A 26508-nucleotide genomic window follows, 5' to 3' on the forward strand; every position below is an offset into this window, starting at 1 on the left:
GAGAGTGCAATGGCGTGATCTAGGCTCACTGCAATCTCCACCTCCCAGGTTCAAGTGATTCTCCTACTTTAGCCTCATGAGTAGCTGGGATTACAGGCACCCACCACCACACCTGGATAATTTTTGTATTTTTAGTAGAGATATGGTTTCCCCATGTTGGCCAGGCTAGTCTCGAACTCCTGACCTCAGGTGATCCACCTGCCTTGGTCTCCCAAAGTGCTGGGATTACAAACGTGAGCCACCGTGCCTGGCCAAATACTAATGGCTAATGATTAATGATTCTAATGCCTCTACATGTATGCTATAGTTGAACATTTAAACAAATGGATAATGAGCCAGGTTTCTTGCCATTTGATTTAGAAGTTATAGATAAGCAAGGGAAGGAGACTACAAGGATTCATGTGGTAATGGGTTAGAATTGGAAATGGCATGCACTCATGTTTAGCTTAAAGATACAGATGGTTGCATATAGCAATATGTGTAGACATGTGTCCATATATAGAAAATGTATGTCCATATACATCTATCTCCTTGCTCTGTCAGCTGAGGGGGCCTTTGAGCAAGAACACACCTGCAGCAAGGCATGCTTGTAGCACCCAGACATTGGTTCCTAATCCTTTTCTTCAATAAAAAGAGTGAGGTCAACCTTAACAAAGGACTGAATCTAGACCTAGGTTTGGAAATACATAAGATGAGTCTGGAGCATCTTGGAGTGCTCAGAAGTAAGGAATTGAAGAAAAAGGGGGGGGGGGAACAAGAAGTCAAAGTCGCACAGTAGCCCACAGAGAGTGCTTCCAATGGCCAAATCTGGAACAATCTGAACAACAAAATAAAGTAGTATTGTACTATCATCTAAGGTATAAAATAAATAAACGTGAGTGCATACTGATATAAATGAATGATAGGATAAACAGATGAGTCAGAAGACTTTCAAATAATTTATATAGATACCCTGCCCTCAAAGAGGTGGGTTATAATTCCCTTTCCCTAATTATGGGCTGTACATAGTGACTTCCTTCCAAAGAGTACAGTATGGAAAGACGGGGGATAAGAGTAACTTTAAGGTGGAAAAAAAGCTGACAAACCTTATTATCTCAGCCAGTTGACCAAGGTTAGCATCGACAATGATAAGTCATATTGTTTGTGTGAACCCTTGGTAGGATGTGATGGCAATGGCACTTTAATTTCTGTAGTCTTCCTCTTGAAAACTCACACCCCACTCTAATGATGACAAAAACATCAGGCAAATCCTATTTAAGGGACATTCTATAAATTACCTGTCCAATGTATCTATCAAAACTGTCAAGGTGCTAGAAAACAAGAGGTGTCTGAGGAACTCTTGCAGCCAAGAGGAACCTAAGGAGACATGATGACTAAATGGAACGTGGTATTCTGGATAAAATCCTGGCATAGAAAGGACTTAGGAAAAGACTGAAGAAATGTGAATAGCCTGGGCATGGTGGCTCATGCCTGTAATCCCAGCACTCTGGGAGGCCGAGATGGGTGGATCGCCTGAGGTCGTGATTTTGAGACCAGCCTGAGCAAGATGGAGAAGCCCCCTCTCTACTAAAAATACAAAATTAGCCAGGCATGGTGGTGCATGCCTGTAATTCCAGCTACTCAGGAGGCTGAGGCAGGAAAATCGCTTGAACCCAGGAAGTGGAGGTTGCAGTGAGGCCAGATAGCGCCATTACACTCCAGCCTGGGCAACAAGAGCAAAGCTCTGTCTCAAAACAAACAAACAAACAAAACAACAACAAAAACATAAATAATGCATGGACTTTAGTTAGTTAATACAATATAAGCAAATGATTAATTTTATCAAAAAATGTCATAATAGATGGCACTTTCAAGTCTTTATTTCTACTAATCTCCCAAGATGAAATGCTATGACCTCCTCCCTCAGGATTTCTGAGGCGAATTCCTTCTTCAAACTTAAGCTGGAAACCCACCTTTTTCACCAATCGTAGCCCTATCACTCTAAACTCCAGTGATCTCTCATTCTGAGGACCTAGTGTTATAATAGGTGTGACACCACTTAGTCACTACTTAGATGTTATAACTTTCCTCTCTATTCTGTTAGTGTCTATATCGTGGCTTCCTGAAATGGTCTCAAGGAAAGCGGCTATGTCTTTGCAAACTTACTTTTATATGGCAATCATTTTTGAATACAATTCTAGGTTTGTGACAATTAAATTTTGTTGATTAATTCACAAAAACCGTAAATAATATGTCCCAAGATACCTTTTCAAGCTCAAGGGTATGTCTATCACCAGGTATCATTTTCCTGTGCATATGACCTATTGGTTTTGAGATTTACGAGACTGGAAAAAAAATTAACTGACTTTTTTTTTCAAAGGACTCCAGAGATCTCTAATATCAATTATAACAGCTTAATTCTTCAGTCTCTTAACAAGTCAAATTTTTCCGGAAGCTTCAGTCTTGACCCTTGATGTTCTCCCACATTGACGTTGTGTTCCAAACAGAAGTAACTGAGTTTATTGGTGAGAGAGAGAGAAGATGAGTGAAGATTTCTATGCTCTTCTCTACCTCTGTGGATTCTGAAGTGAACTTCACTCTGTTCAAACCACTTCCTCAATAAAGCCACTCCTAACCTTTTCTCCTTTACTGAGTAAAACTTACATACAACCCCTCACCCTCACCATGCTTTGATAGTATTTTGAAGGTTGTATCATATAATTTTGAAGTGACTATTATAATATTTGTTAAGTTGATGTAATTATGTTTACTGACCTATTTCTTCAATATATTGTGAGACTGTCAGTTACAAGAAATGTATATTCTTCATCTTTATGGCCCCTGTAACCCACACAGTAGTTTACATGTAATACATCCTCAAACAAAGACTTGCTTATTGAGTAAGTGAACTGATGATTATAAATTTAGTGTGTCTAGAAAAGAATGTATTTAAGCATATATGAATCCCAGGGACCTAGAAGTTTGTAGAAAGTTGGCATTATTGATATATTTCCTACAACATTCTAGAAAATGCAACTTTTCCTAAGAAGTGCTTTGTGGAAACACGCACTAACCTCAGTGAAGAAACCGTAGCTTTAAAGCACATGGTTTAGGGATGCTAAGCTGCAGATATGACCCTTCTTTGTTACTCTACATTGTATATTTCTTATTACTTTATGCTTTATGTGAGTACTTTGTATTCTATAATTGACCTGTACTGGCTATCATAAACCTGTCCTGTCCTCCACACAAATCTTGAAAAAAAGCATCAATGAAAAGCAGAGATTACCTTTTTCAGTTCCAAGGTCCCTTTGAAATTTTTCTATATTTTATAACAATTTGAACCAGCTGAGAAAGTAGCCCTATCTCCTATAAGCTTCCAACCTACCAAATAAAACTTGCGTGCACTTTGATCAAGTGGTTGATGCCAGGACTAGACTGACACATAAGCAGATAATTGCTTTTGAAATGTGACTTAATATCACAGAAGGGTAAAGCTGGAAGTAATTTCCCATCACCCATTTGGCACACATTCGGAGAGCATACCAGTTCTGTGCAGATGTGATGCTGGGCTCTAGGACCTGATAGCACAAGCCCAACACTTCCACTGCATACAACGGAGGACAGAGGTCCAGATAGGAAAGTTGATTCTCCCCAGTCGCCAAGCTAGTGATTGACAGAGGAAAGACTAGAGAAGCTGGGTCTGTAAGCTTTCTCATTCATTGTACTTCTCAATGAGAAGTGCCTGGCGAAGTTCTCTAAAAGGAAATGTTTCCAGAGAGCCCTCGGGACTGAAATTCAGCCATTTAGTCCTTGGGTTAAGCTCTTCTCACTCAAATTCTCATATGGGAAGTAAGAAACTAACATTAAAACTTGCAATTCCTTCGAATAAATTAATTCTTAAGCGTGGAAAAAAATAGTGCAACATAGAGATACTGAGCATATGACAGAGAAATAGGTAATTAAAAGTCAGAATAAAATGCAGGAAGGAAAGAAAATCTAGACGAAGCACTGAGGCACAGATGCCAACTATTTCATGACTTTGCCTCAGGTCAGCCCGACCTGTGTCACAATATAGTAATTAGCTTGCCAGAGTCTGAGCCCCTGGTTTCTCTGTGGGAAGATTTCCCTGTGGTTTATTAAACTTCATTCTCGTGTCTATGAGTAGGTGGATTTAGTGAGAAATAACCTATGACATAAAGTTTGTGGATGATTAACAGAGTTACTTCAGGAGTATATACTCTGGAGCCCAAAGAACAAAATGTTACAAGTATTGATTGCAATGTTTTCCCTTGTTTTGGATCAGAAACATCCACAGGAAGAAACGACATTTTAGAAAGGCATCTTTTTAAAATGACCAAGACCAGAAAAAATTACAGCAAAAGCACCAGCTTTCTGATAAGAGACAGCTAAAAAGTGGACTAGACTAGTGCCTGGATTTTTTTGTTGGTTTGTTTTTACCTATTAATTGGTTAGGAAAACTAGGCAGACCCTGAGTGAATGTAGAAAAGAACTATTCTGGACAAGCTAAAGGTAAGTCTTAACAGAGCAGTGCTAAGACAGGTGGTTAGGTATGTGAGTTCATGCCACTTAGAAAAGAATATGAAGAAGAAGGGACCAAGAAGGCAGATACATTGTCCCTGATAAAGAAGTCATTTTTCTTTCAGCTTTACGTAAATATCAGCCACTAAAAATCTAGGACCACAAATAATGAAAACGAGCCCTGTTCACTCTGTTTGTGGAAGGACTCGTGGGTATTGCCGTGTGCCCTGGTTGCTGCGGATGGCCCTCTGCTTGAAGCATTCAGCATCAGAATGTAGTGGCAGAAAAGGCACATTCTGTGCAAGGACTACGACAAATTCATCCCGTGTGGGCCTCATCTACCACATTGACTTGGAGTCCCCATTTCAGTGCTGGACAAAAACCTTCTCCTCAGAGTCCAGATACATTTGGAAGCTCAGTTTTGATGGGGACAACAAGGAAGGTGGATTGAATACTGTCTTAGTCCATTTTCTGTTGCTATAACTGAATATCTGAGACAGGGTAAAACATAAGGAAAAGAAATTTATTTATCACAGTTCTGGAGTCTGGAAAGTCCAATGTCATGGTGGGAGCATCTTGTAAGTACCTTCTTGCTGGTGGGGAAACTCTGCAGAGTCCCAAGGTGGCACAGGACATCACATAATGAAGGGGCTGAGTGTGCTAGCTTAGATCTCTCTTCCTTCTCTTATAAAACCACTAATGCCCCACCCTCATGATCTCATCTAATCCTGATTACATCTCAAATGTCCCATCACTCAAATACCATAGTCAGATTTCCCACCCTCTTAATACTGTTATTACAATGGAAATTAGGTTACAATGTGAGATTTGGAGAGGACAAACATTCAAACCATAGCAGATACATTTTGGTGCCAATTTATTTAGAAATGCAAACTTGTCTTCTAGGGAAGAATTTCTTGTCAAAGGGTAGAGAAGATTTAGTCTTTGAATTGGAGTCTGTGTATTTGCTGGGAGTTTTCACGAGAAGTATAACATTAGACAACCCTAAATTACGAACAAACTGGAAGTTGTTTGGTATTCTGCTGATGCTAAACCTATACATTTTTTCTTTTGCTTGTTTATTTCTTTGGCTTTTAATTGTGGAGGAATTTAACAAAAACATTTAGACAAAAGTACAAATGGGTCTGTTCATGTACCCATCACTGAGATGCAGAATGGTAATTGTTTGCCAACTTTGTTTCATCTCCTTTTTCCTACTTCTTTACCTGCTTCCTCAGGATTATTTTAAAGCAAACTTTGGACATCATATCATTTCGTCATAATAAACTTGTCTTTGCATAAATTATATATTTTTTCCTTTTTTTTTTTTTTTTTTGAGAAAGTGTCTCGTTCTGTTGCTCAGGCTGGAGTGCAGTGGCATGATTATAGCTCAATGAAACCTTGACCTCCTAGGCTCAAACGGTTCTCCCACCTCAGCCTCCTGAAGAACTGGGATTGCTGGTGTGTGTCACTGCATCCAGCTATTTTTAGAATTTTTTTTGTAGAGACAGGCTCTCACTAGGTTGCCCAGGCTGGTCAAACTCCTGGTCACAAGCAATCCTCCCATCTCAGACTCTCAAATTGCTGAGATTACAGGCATGAGCCATCACACCCAGCATAGACTATATTTCTTAAGATATATTTAACTAGTATAGGGTAAGTTGGTTGGCTATTCTGTGGATCAGATGCTACATTCTTAGACAGAAAATCCTCTTCTCTATGCCCAGAATTATTTCTTCTGGTGACAGTGATATGCCTAAGGGCTTATGATTTGGAAGTTCAGGAAGAAACAAGAAGAGAAATGGGATGACGACATGGGGCCTGTTTTCTGCCTGGCCTCTTAAACTGTAGAGTCTCTTTGGTTTAAGACAGTGGATGGAACAATTTTCATGTAAGACTCACAATCAGTGTAGCACAAGCAATATTGCCTAGAGGAGTTATTTGGGGAAACATTGAAAACACTGATCAAAATAAACACAGTTGGTCCTTTGCATCTATGAGCTCTGCATTCATTGATTCAACTAGCCACAGATCAAACACATTTGAGGTGAACAATACAAGAATAAAATATACAATTAAAAAACAACATAGTATAATGACTATTTACATAGTTTTTATATTGTATTAATTATTATAAAAAATCTAGAGATAAGTTAAAGTAACATGGAGGATATGCATAGGTTGTATGCAAATACTAGGCCATTTTATATCAGGAACTTGAGTGTCCACAGATTTTGGTTTCTGGGAGAGTTTCTGGAACAGATTCTCCACGGATCTGAGGGACGACTGTGCTGCTTTGGAACTGCTGTGTGACATTAAGCTTGATGGAAAGTCACTTTTCTGACTTCTGCATGGAACTCAACAATACTCTGACACTCTGAAATTCATACGGTATCTGGAAATAAGTTTATTGGTAGAGTCTTAAGGATTTGTACAACTGAGGCCAGGTGCAGTGGCTCACACCTGTAATCCCATCACTTTAGGAGGCTGAAGGGGGACAGATCACTTGAGGCCAGGAGTTTGAGACCCTCATGGCCAACATGGTGAAACTCCATCTATACTAAAAGTACAAAAATTATCTAAGCATGGTGATGCGTGCCTGTAATCACAGCTAATCAGGAGGCTGAGGCTAAAAAATCCTTTGAACCTGGGAGGCGGTGTTTGCAGTGAGCCAAGATTGCAACACTGCACTCTAGCCTTGGCAACAGAGTGAGACTCCATCTCAAAAAAAAAAAAAAAAAAAAAAGAATTTATACAATGGGCATTTTCAGCTCTGACAAAAGCATATCCCAGCAGTCATTTACAGATTCTTTTATTTATTCAAAAATGCATTATCTCCTACTGTGTGCCAGGTACGTTTTATGTTACTTATGTACCAGGGTCATAGCAGAGATCAAGCTAAAAGGTTTTTTGCTTCCATTTGAGAAAAAAACAGATCATATGCTTTAAATATATAATATGATACCAGGTAGATAAATGCTATAAAACTGAGAGTAAACCAAATTAAAAAGAGAATAATTTCAGGTTGAGGATGGTCTTTAACACAAGGTGAGCATGGAAGGCCTCGATGAGGAGACTTTTTTTTTTGTTTGATAGAGTCTTGTTCTGTGGCCCAGGCTGGAGCGTAGTGGGTGACCTCTGCTTACTGCAAACTCCGCCTCCCAGGTTCAAGGGATTCTTCTCCCTCAGCCTCCCGATTAGCTGGGACTACAGGCCCGTGCCATCATGCCTGGCTAATTTTTGTATTTTTTTTTAGTAGAGACAGGGTTTCACCATGTTGGCCAGACTGGTCTCGAACTCCTGATGTCATGATCCACCTGCCTCAGCCTCCGAAAGTGCTGGGATTACCGGCATGAGTCACTGCACCTGGTCGAGGAGACAATTTCTAAAAAGAAACCTGAATGAAATGTGGGGGCAGGGCATACACAGGTGTGAGTGAAGAATATCAGGATTGAAGGAACAGCAAATACAAACTCCCTGAGATTTAGTTAGCTAAGATGTCCAAGGCAAGTGCAATGATTGCATAGTGATCAGGGGGTAGAATGATAAGAGACAAGACCACAGAGGCAGGCAGGGTCCATCTTGTAGGACTCAGGGGGCCACAATAACAAATTTGTTTGTTTGTTTTAATGCTGAGCAGGATCTCCAGGTGTATAATGACAAAGGTACCACACATTGTATAGTCCATACATCTGGGCAATACATAATCTACATGGGCATGGGCTGTGGGCCTGAGACTAAAGGTTTGAACAATATCTGTCTAGATTTTAAAAAGAAGACTCTGGTTTCTGTGTAGTCAAGTGATTGCAGAGCAATACAATGAAGGCAGAGAGGTGGTAGAAGAAGCCACTAGAAGACAGCAGGAGATGATGGGGCTAAGTCTAACCAGGAGATAGTGAAATGTGGTAGGATTGAAGCTACACTATCATCTGGAGCCAAATAGGACATAGAACTTGCTCATGAATTAGATGGACATCAAGTGTGAGTGAAAAAAAAAAAAAAAGACTCCTGTATGGGGTTCTGGACAACTGGGCATACAGTGGTGCCCTTTACTGAGGTGGAGAAGAGTAGGTTTGAGAGCAATGGAAACACCTTTAGATGCTACCAAACCACCTGTCCTTCTTGCTTTCTTTCTTCTGCATCATCAGTTTCTCTCTTTCTAATGATTATTCCTATAGGTAAACAAAGGTACAACAATATTGCCTATGTCATATCAACTGCTGTCATGGCTTCAGTCTGTACCTCTCTGGCTCTGCAGAGTCTGGCCCCTGCAGGTTGCATTTCTCACGCCGAGGTTTCTGTTAGATCTGGAAAATAAGAGAAAATTGGGGGAGGTTGGAGAAAAAAGAGCAATGAAAATATAAAATATTCCTTTCAGGCTTTCTGCCTCTGGCGGCATCTCTGGCAGAACCAAGACTGAGCCCTTTGGCAAGCAGACTCCATTTAGTTCAGGAGAAGCAGGTGAGTCTCAAGAAGGGACTAAGATGGAATGACCAATAGAAAAGGAGGAAACAGCCAGGCGCGGTGGCTCACGTCTGGAATCCCAGCACTTTGAGAGGCTGAGATGGTCGATCACTTGAGGTCAGGAGTTCAAGATCAGCCTGGCCAACATGGTGAAACCCTGTCTCTACTAAAAATACAAAATTTAGCTAGGTGTAGTGGCACACGCCTGTAATCCCAGCTACGCGGGAGGCTGAGGCAGGAGAATCGCTTGAACCTGGGAGGCAGAGTTTGCAGCGAGCCCAGATTGTGCCACTGCACTCCTGCCTGGGCAACAGAGCCAGACTCTGTCAAAAAAAAGAAAGAAAGAAAGAAAGAAAGAAAGAAAGAAAGAAAGAAAGAAAGAAAGAAAGAAAGAAAGAGAGAGAGAGAGAGAGAGAGAGAGAAAGGAAGGAAGGAAGGAAGGAAGGAAGGAAGGAAGGAAGGAAGGAAGGAAGGGAGGGAGGGAAAGAAAAGGAGGAATCCCAGGAGAGTACATTGTTTCATAAACCAAGTGAGAAAATCCTTTCAAGAAGAGAGAATAATCAACTCTGCCAAATGCTGTTAAGTCAAGTTTGATAATGACTAAGAATTATCTACTATAATTCATGGTTAATACTATGAGATGAGCAGCCTGGTTGGATTGGTACAGATGAAAGCCTGCAGGAAAGACTGGGCAGAATACAAGGAGAAGGAGCAGAAACAAATATTGGTAAATGTTAAGAAAGCAGGGAAATGTGGCATAGCTTAAGAAGAATGTAGCATTTAAGACAGAGATTTCCTAAGTATGGGAGATATATCAGTCAGAGTCTAACCATTAAAACAAAAATCTCTCCCAGCATTTAAAACCAAGGTAATTTAACCAGGTAATCGAAGAACTGAGACACCCACAGAAGCAGATGAAGGAGTCCAGAGATTAGTACCTGCAGGTGACAACTTCCTTCTAGCTAAAGAGACAAAGAAAGAGAAGATGTTATTAGAAATCAAAGTTTGGGGCCATTAGCAGAAGCTGAAACTACAACAGTCATGTCTACTCGGAGCAGGAGCCCAGAAGCTTCAGCTTCTACCAGAGATGGTCCACCATTCACGACTCTTCCCGCTGAGCTCAGCATCACCTTGGGTCACCTTAATGACACAAGGCTCAGTGATTTCAACAATGTCTGTACGTAAGAATCATTTCAGGAGCCTTTAAAAAATGCCAGGACGGGTGCGGTGGCTCATGCCTGTAATCCCAGCAGTTTGGGAGGCTGAGGTGGGCAGATCACGAGGTCAGGAGTTGGAGATCAGCCTGGCCAACACGGTGAAACCCTGTCTCTACTAAAAATACCAAAAAATTAATTGGGCCTGGTGGCGGACACCTGTATCCCCAGCTACTGGGTATGTTGAGGCAGGAGAATCACTCGAACCCTGGAGGCAGAGGTTGCAGTGAGCCAAGATTGTGCCACAGTACTCCAGCCTGGCTACAGAGTGAGATCCATAAAAAGAAAGAAAGAAAGAAAGAAAGAAAGAAAGAAAGAAAGAAAGAAAGAAAGAAAGAAAGAAAGAAAGAAAGAAAAAAAGAAAGAGAGAGAGAGAGAGAGAGAGAGGGAGGGAGGGAGGGAGGGAGGGAGGGAGGAAGGAAGGAAGGAAAACAACAACAACAACAACAAAAAAAACAGTGCTCAGACTATACCCCAACTGATTAAGTCAGAATCTCTGAAGTGAAGAAGAAAACATTGGATTTTAAAGATTCCCCCAAAATTCTAATGTACAGCCAGGTTTGAGAACCACTGCTGGAAAGTCTACATTGTAAACGAGTACTGAATGCTTCCTTGCACAAAACTGCCTCCAGTTCCTAAATCCAGACCTAAGATATCCATTACAGCAACAAATGGTAAAAGTCCCAAACCTTTGAATTAATTTTCTTAATGAAATAGGCTGCCTGAAAGCTCCATCCCTTTAATGCTGTTTTGAGGTTATGAGAGCAAAAGACGAAAAGCCCAGAAGCAACATTCTCTGAGTTTCTTCTCACAGTAAACAGAATAATTAAGCGGTGTGGTTACTCACATGGCACTGAGAGACACATCTTCCAGGATGCTGTAAGTCTTAACTGATAGTAGGAGAGAGAGGGAGCATATGCTAGGTGCATAGCGTAAGAGATTACCACATCTGATCTCTTTTCAACCCCCTAAAATACCTTTCGGAGAGCTCATGTTTGCCCTTCTCTAATTTGGAATATATCATGTACCTTATAATTAGGGATTCTCTCTTTCTTGGTGCCTGAAACATTTGTCACTTTTAGGGAATTGCAATTTTGAGTCTGTGGATCAGAAATAAGCTCCTGGTCTTTTATTGAGAATCCTATATTTTGGGTAAGTAATTTCCTGAAGCAGCTGGGATTTACTCAATGTTCTTAGTTATAATTAAATGATAAATCTTCACATGGAAGGCATCCAACATTGAATATGTCAGTTCCATCGAAGCGGAATAGAGCACAAGATACATTTACCTAGGAAAATGATTCCACATTGGAAAACTCTATTCTCTTGTCAGAAGCCAGATGACAAGCAGTTGCCTATGAACAGTCAATAACAAAAGACTCTTTAGTGGCTTATGATACATCTTTTACACCCTACATTTATACAGCTTTCTGGAAATAACGAGTGGTTCCCTCCTTGCTTAACATTTCCTTATTGGCATCAACATCCCCCAGGTCTGAATAGGCTTGGCCCTCAGCATTGATTTAGGGATGGCTATCCCATAATGCTCAGCTGGAATGCAGTGTGCTCCGATGCACACAGATCATTCTCGTTTTCATGACCATTGCATAAGCTCTTCACCAAACAAGCATTTTTTAAATATCTATGATGGCCTGGGCTTGTACTAGGCAAGGTGGGAGGTACAGCCTCCCATCTTGACATCTGTGATGCTTTTGGTTCACTTGTCCAGTCAGGCATTGAGAGTTCATTAAGATGGGGAAGGAGAGGAGTTAGAGGTGATGATTCCAATGGTCCTTTCCTAACAGAAGATTATATGGCTCCACGTATATATGTGTGTGTATGTGTATGTGTGTGTGTGTCTGTGTTATGTTTATATTTAGTAGCCTTTAATTCACTTTTGTGTCCTATGTGTCCTAGCAAAAGGCATTGTAGCTACTAAGATTCAATAAGTCTTGGCAGAAAATGCATTCCATGAATGAGATAATTTATGATTATTGGAAATGCATAGCTTAAAATAAAAAATGGTAACTGACATATTATTGCTTACTATGTACAGAACGCCATTATAAATAATTTAATCCTCATAATAACTAAAAATGGTAACGGTTATTGTTTTTATTTTTCAAATAATATATCGAAGATACATAGAAATCAAGCAACCCATCCAAGCACACACAGCTAGGTGGGCAGAACTAGGGTGCATAGTTAGGCTTCTAGTTTCATTGTTACACCAAAAACGAAAAACAAAAAACAAAAAACAAAAACCAAAAAAACAGTTACAGTCTAGACAGTCAGAGTTACCTAAGGTTTGAATTCTGCTAGGTTTTTCTGAATTAAGGCAAAACAGAGGCCTGGAAAGAGCTTTATCTTTGGGATCCAACATGCCCAGATTCAACACTTAATAGCTATGTAACCTTGGGAAAGTTCATGGATCTATCTGAACCTAAACTGTTGGATCAAAATTGTAATCGGACCTGTCTTGTAAGTGCACACATTCTGGAGCCAGACTGCATCACTGAGCAAGATACTTATCCTCCATGTTACTCAGTTTCCTTGTGTGAAAAGTATCATAGAGCATACAGAACTAAATTACCTCATAAGGTTGTAGATGAAAAATGTATCAACATAAATGAAATTCTTTGAATAATACCTGAGGTACAATAAGTGCCACACCAGTGTTATTTATTACATTGCTACAGATGCCACTATTTTTAGGCTTTGCCAGAGAATAATTGTTTCTATTGCCATCTATGGTCAATTATTCCACTCTGCAATACATTCCACCCTCTATTGCCTACTCAAGTGTCTCTTCCAAGAATTCCTTTTTCTTTGTCCTATGTTACTGTATTGTTCAGTTCTCACACTGTTAATAAGACATACCCAAGACTGGGAAATTTACAAAAGAAAGAAATTTATTGGACTTACAGTTCCACATGGCTGAGGAGGACTCACAGTCATGGCAGAAGATGAAAGGCACATCTCACATGGTGGCAGACAAGATAAGAGAGTTTGGGCAGGGAAACTCCCCATTATAATACCATCAGATCTCCTGAGATTTATTTGCTATCACAAGAACAGCATGGGAAAGACCTGCCACCATGATTCAACTAGCTCCCACTGAGTCCCTCCCACAACACGTGGGAATTCAAAACGAAATTTGGGTGGGGATACAGCTAAATCATATCATTCCACCCCGACTCCTCCCAAATTTCACGTCCTTGCATTTCAAAACCAGTCATGTCTTTCCAACAGTACCCCCAAAGTCTTAACTCATTTCAGCATTAACTCAAAAGTCCACAGTCCAAAGTCTCATCTGAGACAAGGCAAGTATCCTCTGCTTATGAGCCTATAAAATCAAAAGCGAGTTAGTTACTTCCTAGATACAAAGAAAGTACAGGCATTGGGTAATATAGCCATTCCAAGTGGGAGAAATTGGCCAAAACAAAGCGGCTACAAGCCCCATCCAAGTCTGAAATCCAGTGGGGAAGTCAAATCTAAAAGCTCCAAAATGATCTCTTTTGACTCCATGTCTCACATCCAGGTTTTGCTAATGCAAGAGGTGGGCTCCCATGGCCTTAGGCAGCTCTGCCCCTGTGGCTTTGCAGGGTACAGCCTCCCTCTTTGCTGCTTTCACAGGCTGGTGTTAAGTGTCTGTGACTTTTGCAGGCACATGGTGCAAGCTTATATGATTTGACTACATTATATAAAGAAAATCATACAATATTTGTCTTTTTATGACAGGTTTTTGTCCACATAGCATAATGAGCTCAACGTATATTCATGTAATAGCGTATGTCAGTATTATATATTTTGATGGTCTGTTATTAGGTGTGTAAATGTTTATACTTGTTATATTTTCTTGTTGTATCAAACATTTTATGAATATATAATGTTGTTTATCTCTTGTAACTTTCCTTGATTAAGGTCTATTTTGTTTGATATTAATATACTCCTTTGGTTATTATTTGCATGGAATGTCCTTTCCCATCCTTTTGAGAGGTGAAGCCAGCTGGACTTCCTAGGTCGAGTGGGGACTTGGAGAAGTTTTCTGTCTAGCTAAAGGATTGTAAACACACCAGTCAGCCCTCTGTGTCTAGCTAAAGGTTTGTAAACGCACCAATCAGCACACTGTATAAAGGATCAACCTGCACTCTGTAAAATGGATCAACAGCACTCTGTAAAATGGACCAATCAGCAGGACAGGGGTGGGGCCAAATGACGGAATAAAAGCTGGCCACCGGCGCCATCAGCGGCAACCCGCTTAGGTTCCCTTCCATGCTCTGGAGGCTTTGCTCTTCTGCTCTTCACAATAAATCTTGCTGCTGCTCACTCTTTGGTTTCGCACTACCTTTATGAGCTGTAACACTCACCATGGGTCTGCAGCTTCACTCCTGAAGTGAGCGAGTCCACGAACCCACTGGGAGGAACAAACAACTCCAGACGCACCACCTTTAAGAACTGTAACACTCACTGCAAAGGTCTGGGGCTTCACTCCTGAAGTCAGCGAGACCATGAACTCACCAAGACCATGAACTCACTGGAAGAAAGAAACTCCGGACACATCTGAACATCTGAAGGAACAAACTCGGGACACACCATCTTTAAGAACTGTAACACTCACCTGGAGGGTCTGCAGCTTCGTTCTTGAAGTCAGAGAGACCAGGAACCCACCAGAAGGAACCAAGTCCGGACACACTTTCCCTATTAGTGTTTTTGGTTTTAAAGTGGATCACTTATAGACAGCATATAGTTGGATTGTGGGCCGGCCTTCCTTCCTTCCTTCCTTCCTTCCTTCCTTCCTTCCTTCCTTCCTTCCTTCCTGCCTCCCTCCCTCCGTCCCTCCCCCACCCCATCTCTCTCTCTCTCTGTCTCTCTCTCCCCCCACTCTTTCTGTCTTTTTCAAAAACATCTTGCTCTCCCAACCAGGCTAGAGGTGCAGAGATATGATCAATGACAGCTCACTGCAGCCTCAATCTCCAAGGTTCAAGTGATCCTCCCACCTCCACCTCCTGAGAAGCTGAGACCACAGGTGCGTGCCTAGCTAATTTTTGTATTTTTTTGTAAAGATGAAGTTTCACTGTGTCCAGGTCGGTGGTCCCAAATGGAGTTCAAGTGATCTGCCCACTTTGGGGATCATGGTTTTTTAAAATCCATTCTGTCAAATTTGTCTTTTGATTGGAGAGTTTCATTTATATTTAAAGTAAATATCAATAAGGAGGAACTTAATTCTGTCATTTTGTTATTTATTTTCTATGTGCTTTATATTATTTTAGTCCCTTATTTTCTACATTATTGCCTTCTTTTGTATTAAGCTGACTTTTTTCAATGACTTCTCATTTCTTTTGTGTATATTCTATAACGATTTTCTTTGTGGTTACCATGACGGTTATGTTTAAGGAACCAGTTTAACAACTGATTTTTTTCTTTCTTTTATTGTCCTTTTCAGTTACAGAATTTTGGATGGGTTCTTTTTGCTTTTCTACCTCTTTGTTCATATTTCCACTGCATTCATATATTGGGTTTTTTAAAATTTTTCTCTATGTCTTCCTTTAGTTCTTTGAGCATCTTTAAGACAATTGTTTCAAAGTCTTTAAAAAATTGCCATCAGGTTTTTCTCAGAGTTGGTTTCTGTTGTTTTATTTTTTCGTTGGAATGAAACATACTTTCCTGGTATTTTTTCTAAGTTTTATTTTAGGTATAGGGGGCACATGTGTAGGTTTGTTACATGGGTATATTGTGTCCCAGGGATTTGGTGTACAGATTGTTTCTTCACTCAGGTAATAAGCATAGTGTCTGAGGTAGTGTTTCAATCCTCACCCTCCTCCATCCTCCACTCTCAAGAAGGCTCTGGTATCTGTTGCTCCCTTCTATGTGTCCATTTGTACTCAATGTTTTAATTCCCACTCATAGTTGAGAACACGCAGTATTTGGTTTTCTGTTCCTGCATTAATTCATTTAGGATAATGGCCTCTGGCTCCATACATATTGCTGTAAAGAACATGATTTCATTTTTTCGTGTGGGTGGATGCATAGTATTCCATGGTGTATATGTGCCATATTTTATTTATCCAATCCAGCATTAATGGGCACCTAGGTTGCTTCCATGCCTTTGCTGTTGTGAATAGAACTGTGGTGAACATACACATGCATATGTCTTTATGGTGGAACAACTTCTACACTTTTGAATGCATACCCAGTAATGGGATTGCTAGGTTGAATGATAGTTCAAGTTCTTTGAGAAGTCTCCACACTGCTTTCTGCAGTGAGTGAACTAATTTACATTCCTACCAGCAGTGTATAAGCATTCTCTTTTCTCAGCAACCTCACCAGCATCTGTTATTTTCTGACTTTTTAATAATAGCCATTCTGACTGATGTGAGGTGATATCGCATTATGGTTTTGATTAGCATTTCTCTAGTAATTAGTGATGATGAGCATTTTTTCATATGCTTGTAGGCCACATGTATGTCTTTCTTTTAAGAGGTGTCAAAGTGTCTGTTCATATCTTTTGCCCATTTTTTAATGGGATTATTTTTTTCCTTGTTAAATTCAGTTTCTTATGGAGTCTGAATATTAAACCTTTGTTCAATACATAGTTTGCAAATGTTTTCTCCCATTCTGTAGGCTTTCTGTATACTCTGTCGATACTTTATTTTGCTGTACACACATCTTTAGTTTAATTTAATCCCATTTGCCAATTTTTATTTTTGTTCTAATTGCTTACTTTTCTGTTTTTTGTATGCCTAGTATTTTTTTCTTGAAAACTAACCATTTGAATCTAACGATGTTGTAACTCTGCAAATCAGATTCTCTTCCTTCCCAGGGTTTTCTAGGATTTTTGGTTTGTTTTGCCTTTTGTCTTCTTGTTGTAGGCTGTCTCCATGCTGAGAATCAAGCTAAGTTGTATACCTAAGTCTTCTACAGGATTTTCTGAGCCTGTGCCTTTCACTAGGCAGTGCAGTGACTTTTTAATTTGCTCTATATATGTACTTGCTTTGGAATGTTGTAGTCTTTAATGTTTGGGTCCTAAAAGGAGAAAATGAGAAAAATAAAGAGAGAATTTTAAAAAAGCATCAGCCCTTTAAACATACTAGAAGTTGTTTTTGTTAGGGATTGTCTGGGTCCTAAAAGGAGAAAATGAGAAAAATAAAGAGGAAATTTTAAAAAAGCATCAATCCTTTAAACTTCCTAGAAGTTGTTTTTGTTAGAGATTGGAGGAGCTTGCAACAATGAGGGGCAAAGAAACAATGACTGGTCACATCTATATCTACACCTCTGGGATTAGAAGCAGCCATTGGTAATGAAAACATGAGTATCAAAGATTTTGAGAACAAGGTTCTTACTTCCCACCACAGCTCCTGAAAGCTATGTTCAATCTGCTCCATGAACGTGTACACAACTGCCTGCCACAGGACTGGAGGCTGGTGATGGGTGGCTGCTGATTAGCTGAGAACTGAAATTGACCACAGTTAACTGCAATTTACCATCCAAGCTTTTCCCTGGAAGTTGTAAATTTTCTATAAACTACAGTTACAACAGATAAGATTTTTTCAGGGCAATAGTTGTCTCTATTTTTTTTTCTGAAAGTCAGGCTTATTGATGTAAAATTTACTTACATATAAAAATTACCCTTTTTATAATTCTATGAATTTTGACAAATACATAGTTGAGTGATGAATATCACATTCAAGGTATAAGAATAGTCCTATCATCCAAAATGTTTTCCCCTAAGCTGTTTTAAGTCAATCCACTTGCACACGCCTAGTTTCAGAAAATAACTATTTTTTCTGTCCCTTTAATTTTGTATCTTTCGGAATATATAAAATATATTTTATATATAAAACACATTATGTGACTTTTGTGTCTGACTTCTTCCAGTTAGAATAATGCATGTGAGATTGTTGAGTAATAATCTATTTTGATATTATATCACATAAATTTACTACACATTGCTTATCCATTCACAAGTTGATAGACAATTGGATTGTTTCCAGTTTGGCAATTATGAATAACACTTGTTTAAACATTTATGTACAGGATTTTGTGTGCATATGGGTTTTCACTTCTCTTGGGATTATGATAGGGATGCATAACAAATTAAGTATTTGATTAACTTTCTAGGAAACTGCCAAATAGTTTTTCACAGTCACTATTCCATTTTGCTTACCCAACAAGAACATGTGAGAGTTCCAGTTGCTCCATTCCTTTGCGGCATTTGAAATTGTTGTTTCTTTAAAGCCATTCTAAGAGAAAAGACGTGGTATCACATTGTAGTTTAAATATCTATTTTCATATTAATAATGCTGGGTGTCTTTCCTATGCCTATTTTGCTTATTTTTCATTTCGTATATCTTCTTTATTAAAATGTCTATTTTAATCATTTGTGCATTTATTATTGGGTTATTAGTTTATTATTATTAAGATTTGAGTGTATAGTTTCATATTTGGGAAAACAGCTTTACAATAGATAAGAATTTTGAAAAATATTTTCTCTAAGTCTATGACTTGTGGTTTCATTTTTTAATATCTTTTAAAAAGAAAAAAATTTACTCTGAGTCTAATTTATTGATTTTTTCCTGTTTTGATCCAAGCTGTTCCTATTCCATTTAAGATTCTTTTTCTAAACCAAAGTAACAGAAATTTTCTCTTATGTTTTCTTCTAAAAAGTTTATAGTATTTTGGAACAGACCTCCAAGAATCATTCTTTTGCATAAGGATGTTCAATCATTTCAGCACTAATGTTGCCATATGAAATTACATAACATTGGGAGTGATATCTCATGATACTTGGAGGTCTTTACCACACTCAAGATGTGAAGATTATACAGGGTTTAATAATTGGGAGATTTTCATAAAATTGTGCCTCCCACTTTGCCAAACTCAGTGATAATATGGGTTTGGATCAATTTCTGGATCTACTCTGTTTTATTAATCTATGTCTCTGTGTTTTTATCAATACCACATCAATTGAAACTTACCAGAAAGCCTGATATCACATAGTGTATAAGTCCTCTAAATTTTTTCTTTAAAAAAAAAAAAAAAGTTGTTTCAACTATTTTAATTACTTTGTTTTTCCAGAAACATTCTAGAATCAGTTTGTCACTGTATACAAAACATCTGCTGAGATTAAGTCCATAGATAAAGCTGGGGAGAGTTGACATTATAATGGTATTAAATCTTCTAATCAATTAACACAGTACATCTGTCCATTTATCTAGGCCTCATCTACCTCCTCTTAGCAATGTTTTGTAGATTTGGCATACAAATCTTGCACATATTTTATTAGATTTACACCTTAGTTTTAGGGGGATTATGGTATTTTATTGTTGTTATTTTAATTTTTATTTTAATAGTTTTTTGGGTACAGATGGTTTTTGGTTACATGGATGATTTATTTAATGGCGATTTCTGAGATTCTGGTGCACCTGTCACTTGAGCAGTGTACACTGTAACCAATATATAGTTGTCATTTCTCACTCCATCTCAACATTTTCCCTGAGTCCCCAAAGTTTATTATGTCATTCTTATGCATTTGAGCTCTCGTAGCTTAGTTCCCACTTACAAGTGAGAACATACAATATTTGGTTTTCCATTCCTGAGTTACTTCACTTAGAATAATGGCCCCCAACTCCTTCCATGTTGCTGCAAAAGACATTATTTCGTTCTTTTTATGGCTGAGTAGTATTTCATGTATACATATACCATGTTTTCTTTATCCACTTGTTGGTTGATAGGCACTAAGGTTGTTTCCACATTTTGCAATTACAAATTGTGCTGCAATAACATGTATGTGTATGCGTCTCGTTCATATAATGACTTCTTTTCCTTTGAGTACACACACAGTAGTGGGATTACTGGAACCAATGGTAGTTCTACTTTTAGTTCTTTAAGGAATCTCCATGCTGCTTTCCGTAGTGGTTGTACCAGTTTACCTTACCACCAGCAGTGTAAAAGTGTTCCCTTTTCATGATATTCACACAAACACTTATTATTTTTTGACTTTTTAATTATGGTCATTCTTGCAGGAGTAAGGTAATATCTCATTGTGGTTTTAATTTGCATTTCTCTGATAATTAGTAATGTTGAGCATTCATTCCTATGTTTCTTGACTGTTCACGTATCTTCTTTTGAGAATTGTCTATTCGTGTCCTTTGCCCACTTTTTGGTGGGATTATTTTTTTCTTGGTGATTTTTTTGTGTCCCTTGTAGATTCTGGATATTTGTTGGACGCATAGTTTTATAAGTACTTTCTCCCACCTGGTGGGTTATCTGTTTACCCTGCTGATTATTTCTTTTGCTGTGCAGAAGCTTTTTAGTTTAATTAGGTCCCATTTATTTGTTTTTGTTTTTGTTGCATTTGTTTTTAAAGTCTTAGTCATGAATTATTTGCAAAAGTCAATGTCACACACTTGGTGTGTGGGCAAGTTTATTGTCTCGTATAGGGTTGGAACGGCAGGGATCTCTTGAAGCTTTCCTTGTTCTCTCATACCATACACTTTATTTATTATTTTCTTCAGTATTTTATTTACTGAGTTGGTTATTCTGGCTTTGGGCCAATAGGGGAGGTATCCCTGGGTAGTTACCAGTTGTAGCTAAGGCAGGTGGGTAGATGTAATACTTGGGGGCAGAGGTTCCAGCCTTGTTGAAGGTAATTGGAGGCACTTTTAATTAGATGGGCTGAGCTTTTATCAGGGTGAAGAGTGGAAGCTTCCTCAGATCTCCTTGCAGACCAGCAGGACAGCTCTCCACCTCACAGCCTCATGCCCCTCCCAATGTTCCAGTTATTCAGATCAGATAGGCACCTCTTTTCATCTGTAGAAATGTTACATTTCAAGTAGAGAGGAATTGTGACTCTGTCTCTTGTGCAGGCCTGAATCTGGGGAGTGCTCCTCCTGTGGGGCTGCAATCACTCTGAATTGTTCCAGGAAGGCTGTTCATAGGTGCACCCATGCTGTATTCCCATGGGACAAGTCCCAGCTGTGTTTGCAGTGGTCTACCAGAGAACCCCTTCTCCAAGGCCATTCACAATCACAGAGACTGTTGGGGTAGAGAAGCAGACTTTCCCTACTGTGCCCAACAGTGCAAACGCTCTGCTGTAAGAAACTTCCCACAAGCAGAAAGATCTGGGGCTCGAGGTCTGCTGTTCAGATTCTTTTGTACAATGGGTCGTTCCCTTGATGTGGTGCTCTCCCTTTAATGTAGGAATGGGGCTTCCTGTGAGCTGGACTATAGTGATTGTGATTGCTCTGCTGGGTCTAGCCACCCAGTGGGGCTATGTGACTCCAGGCTGAGAAATGTCTGCGAAAATCCAGTGATGTGACCTGTCTTTAGGTCTCCCAGTAGTGGATACCAGCAGATGCTCTGATGGAGGTGGCAGAGGAGTGACGTAGACTCTGTGAGAGTCCTTGGGTGTATATGGACTTAGTGTGCTGGCTTTCTTGAATGCTGGTTATACTACTAGTAAACATGTCAGGTAGACAGACTCAGGACCTCTGGTTAGCCAAGGTGTTGCAAGTAATAGTGTTAGCTGAGATCCTGCAGCTATTTTCTCCTTCCTGGGTACAGTGTTATTCTGCCAGGAAGTGCTGTAATGGCCTGAGTTTCTTGGCCTTTAGCCAGGAGATAGTGCTTGCAAGAGAGCACCAGTTGTAGTAGTAGCAGTGGGATTTGAACTTGCACTGCATTGTCCAGGGGAAGTATTCTACTTTCTCAAGTGATGGACAGGGCCATAAGCTCCCAAAAGTTTATGATCTTTTTGTTAAGAGTTTTTCGCCTGTCTTATGGAATAAGCTAAAGCCTTCTACTTCTTTCAAAGAGTCTGTGAATTGTTTTAGTTTTCCTGGTAAGTTTCTATAGTGTTTCTTGGAAAACAAATTCACAGTTTGAATCTCTACCCACTATTGTGTCCTTTCAAGTGAGAAAGACACACTAACACTGCTTCTTATATGCCATCTTGAAAAACAGTTGAAAAAATAAAAAATAAAAATAAAAAAACGGTATTTTAAATGGTACTTTTTTTTTGTCTTTTTTAACTAGAAATTTTATACAGATTTTATTTATTTATTTATTTTTTAAATTATTTATTTATTTATTTATTATTATTATACTTTAAGTTGTAGGGTACATGTGCATAACGTGCAGGTTTGTTACATATGTATACTTGTGCCATGTTGGTGTGCTGCACCCTAAATTTCCAAATTGTTATTTGTAATATAAAAAATGCAAATGGTTATTTTTGTATGTTAATCTTGCATCCTACAACTTTGCAATACTCCAACTAGTTTAAGTTTTGGTCCATTATGTGATGTTTTCTGTATCAACAATTATATTATTTGTAAATAGATGGGGGTGTTTTGTTTTGTTTTCTTTTATTATTGAGACAAAATCTTGCTCTGTCACCCAGGCTGGAGTGCAGTGGCGTGATCTCGGCTCTCTGCCAACTTCTGCCACCTGGATTCAAGTGATTCTCATGCCTTGGTCTCCTGAGTAGTTAGGACTACAGGTGCTTGCCACCATGCCTGGGTAATTTTTTGTATTTTTAGTAGAGATGGGGTTTCGCCATGTTGGCCAGGCTGTTCTCAAATTCCTGACCTCAGGTGATCCAACTGCCTCAGCCTCCCAAAGTGCTGGGATTATAGGTGTGAGCCACCACGCCTGGCCAAATAGAAAGGTTTTTCTTATTTCTTCATTTACTGTTGTTATACCTGGCCTTACAGAGTTAGTACTATCCTTGTGTACCATTATCCCAGGATATAGAGTCACCACTGCATGGTATCTTATTCCCCAGAGCCCAAGTTGCCACTGTGACCTGTTAGTTCCGGGTCTTGAATTGTAGCTGTGCCTTGCTCCCCAAGTACAAAGCTTCCAGAGCACTCCTTCTTCCCCAGTGCCATGGCAATGGACCCTGCTCCCAGTGGTCTGAATCATAACTACACCCCAGCCCTCAGGGCTGTAGTTGTTGGAATGTCCCTTGGAGGAACAGACACTGGCTTTATGAAAGAACTGCATCTAATCATGTCTTGGAAGGTTAACATGCACCTAGGTACTACAGTAGTTCTATAATCTGGAGCCCAGGAACTTGGCTCCACAGATGCTTTCAGAACATGTTCCCTGGACCCCAGTTCTGCCATGGCTGCTTGTGGGCTGACACCAAGAAAGATCTTCTTATCTAAAACTCCTACTATTGGGAAGACAAGAACAAGAAGATCCCTAAAGCCTTTTCTCCAGTAATAAGTGCAGCTACTGTCACTGCCACAAATTCCTGCAGCCTAGATCACTGAGGCACCACAGCTGTTGTTGATGTTGATCAAAACTGAACAAACTACTCAGAGACTACACGTTGTCCTGTATGGAACAAGGGTCAACGCACCCTGTCCAATCAGCATGCTCAGGCCCATTAGCGGGTGAAAGTGTTCCCCTACCAAAGCCACTCTGTAAAGTTCAGAAGAGATGACTGGACCCAGATGCACAGATATTAATGCAGGAACACAAGGAAAATGAAAAAGCAAAGAAATATGACACCAGCAAAGGAACACAAGCATTCTCCAGTAACTTCCCACAAAGAAATATTAATTTATGAATTGTCTGAAAAGGAATTCAAAATAATGATCTGAAGGAAAGTCAGACAGATGCAAGATAATACAAACAGATAAGTTAACAATATCAGGACAATTTACAATCTGAATGAGAAATTCAACAAAAAGATATTATTTACACACAAAAAAACCCACCAGAAATCTTAGAGCTGAAGAATTTAACCAATAAAGTAAAAAATTACAATAGAGAGCTTCAACACCAGACTAGATCAAGCAGAAAAAAGAATCTGACTCTTGAAGATAGGTATTTTGAAATGACTCAGTCAGAGAGAAAAAATGAAAAAGAGTGAAGACAGCCTACACAAGTGATGGGATGCCATTAAGTAAATAGTCACATTATGTGATTTCACACAGGAGAAGAGATATAGAAAGGGACAGAAAACTTATTTAATGAAATAATTGTTAAAAACTTCTCAAGTCTTAGGAGACATTTAAACATTCATAGCCATGAAACTTGAAGTCCCCAAACAGATACAACCCAAAGACATTTTCATCAAGGATGCTTATAATCAGTTTCAAAAATTAAAGAAAAGGAAAGAAGTGTTAAAGCAGCAAGAGGAAAGTCTCAGGAAAGCCTCATTAGATTATCAGCAGATTTCTCAGCAGGAACTTTGCAGGCCAAATAGAGAATGATATTATATATTCAAAGTGCTGAAATTAAAAAAAAAAATCAGCCAAGAATAGTACACCCAGGAAACTGTTCTTCAGACATAAAGAAAAAATAATGTCCCAGACAAGAAAAAGCTGAAGAAATTTATTTCTGCTAGACCTGCCTTCAAGAATGTGTAAAGGAGTTCCTCAAGCAGAAAAGAAAGGATGGTAACTACTGCCATGATTACATGTAAAAGTATAAAACTCACTGGTAGAAGTAAATACGTTGTCAAATTCACAATATTTCAATATGGTAATGGTGGTGTGTAAATCATACATATCTCTACTATGAAGGTTAAAAGTTAAAGCTGTTGAAAATTACTAAAGCCAAGGCTGAGTGCAGTGGCTCATACCTATAATCCCAGAACTTTAAGAGGCCGAGGTGGGTGGATCACTTGAGGCTAGAAGTCCGAGAGCATTCTGGCCAACATAGTAAAACCCCATCTCTACTAAAAATATAAAAATTAGCTGGGCATGGTGGTGCATACCTGTAATCCCAGCTACTCAGGAGGCTGAGGCATGAGAATCATTTGGGCCTGGGAAGAGGAGGTTGCAGTGAGCCAAGATGATATCACTGCACTCCAGCTTGGGCAAGACAGTGAGACTCTGTCTCAAAAATAAAATACATAAAAAATTAAACAATAAAAATAATAAAAATCACTAAAGCCAAAATAGGTTGTTAAGCAATACACAATATTAAATAATATAAATTGTTTAATCAAATACATAAATTTAGAGTGGGCAGTAAAATCTAGGGTTTTGGATGTGACAGAAGTTATCAGCTTAAAATAATTAATTATGAGACATTTTATGTGAGCCTCATGATAACCACAAAACAAAAACTATAGGAGCTATACAACCAATGAAGTTGTAGGAATCAACACTTAACACTAGATAAAATTATCAAATCACAAAGTAAACAAGAAAGGAAAAAAGAAACAAAAGAGCTACTAAACAATGAGAAAGCAATTGAAAATGGTAGGACTAAGTCCATACCTATTAATAGCAACCTTGAATGTAAATGGATTCAATTTTCCAATCAAAAGACAGAGTACCTGAGTGGATTTACAAACAAGATCCAAGTATATGCTGCCAACAAGATACTTAAGCTTACCAGCACATATGCTGGAAGCAAGAGGATAGAAAATACCCCATGCAAATGGTAACCACAAGAGAGCACGAGTGGCTAATTTATATCTGATAATGTAGATTTCAAGCCAAAAACTTTCAGAAAAGACAAAGCATGTAATTATTTAATGATAAAAAATCAATTCAACAGTTTTAAATATATTAGTGCCCAACATTGGAGCACCAAAATACACAAAGCAAACATTAGTGAGCATAAAGGAATAAATAGATAACAATAGAATAATACTAGGGGACTTCAATACCCCACTTTGAACAAAGAATAGATCAATAAAACAGAAAAATAATAAGGAAATATTGGACATGAATTGCAATTTTGACCAAATAGGCCAAACAGACGTGTAATATTTTCATCCAATGGCAGCAGAGTCACATTTTTCTTTAATGGACGGGGAGCATTCTCCAGAATAGACCATATATTAGGTCACAAAATAAGTCTTAACAAATTTCAGGAGACTGAAATCATATCTAGCATGATTTCAAACCACAGTGACATGAAACTAGAAATCTATAACAGGAGAAATAATGGAAATTTTACAAATATGTGGAAATTAACAACATTCTTCTAAATAACCAATGGATCAAAGAAGAAATCAAAAAGGAAATTTACAAATATCTTGATACATCATGAGACACACAACAGCAATAAATGCCTACATTAAAAATTAAAGAAATACCAAATCAATAGTCTGACATTACACCTCAAGGAACCAGATAAAGAAGAAAAAACTAAACCCAAAATTGGCAGAAAAAAGGTAAAAAATAAAAGTCAGAACAGAAAGAGAATAAAATAGAGAACAGAAAAAAATCAATAACAATGAGTTCTGAAAAAAATTAATGTAAATTGACAGACAGCTAGTCTAAGAAAAAAAAGAAAAAACTCAAATAAAATAAAAAATAAAAGAATCATAAGGCAG

Source organism: Macaca mulatta, chromosome 8 (genome assembly GCF_049350105.2).
Source record: "Macaca mulatta isolate MMU2019108-1 chromosome 8, T2T-MMU8v2.0, whole genome shotgun sequence".
NCBI classification, from domain to species: domain Eukaryota; kingdom Metazoa; phylum Chordata; class Mammalia; order Primates; family Cercopithecidae; genus Macaca; species Macaca mulatta.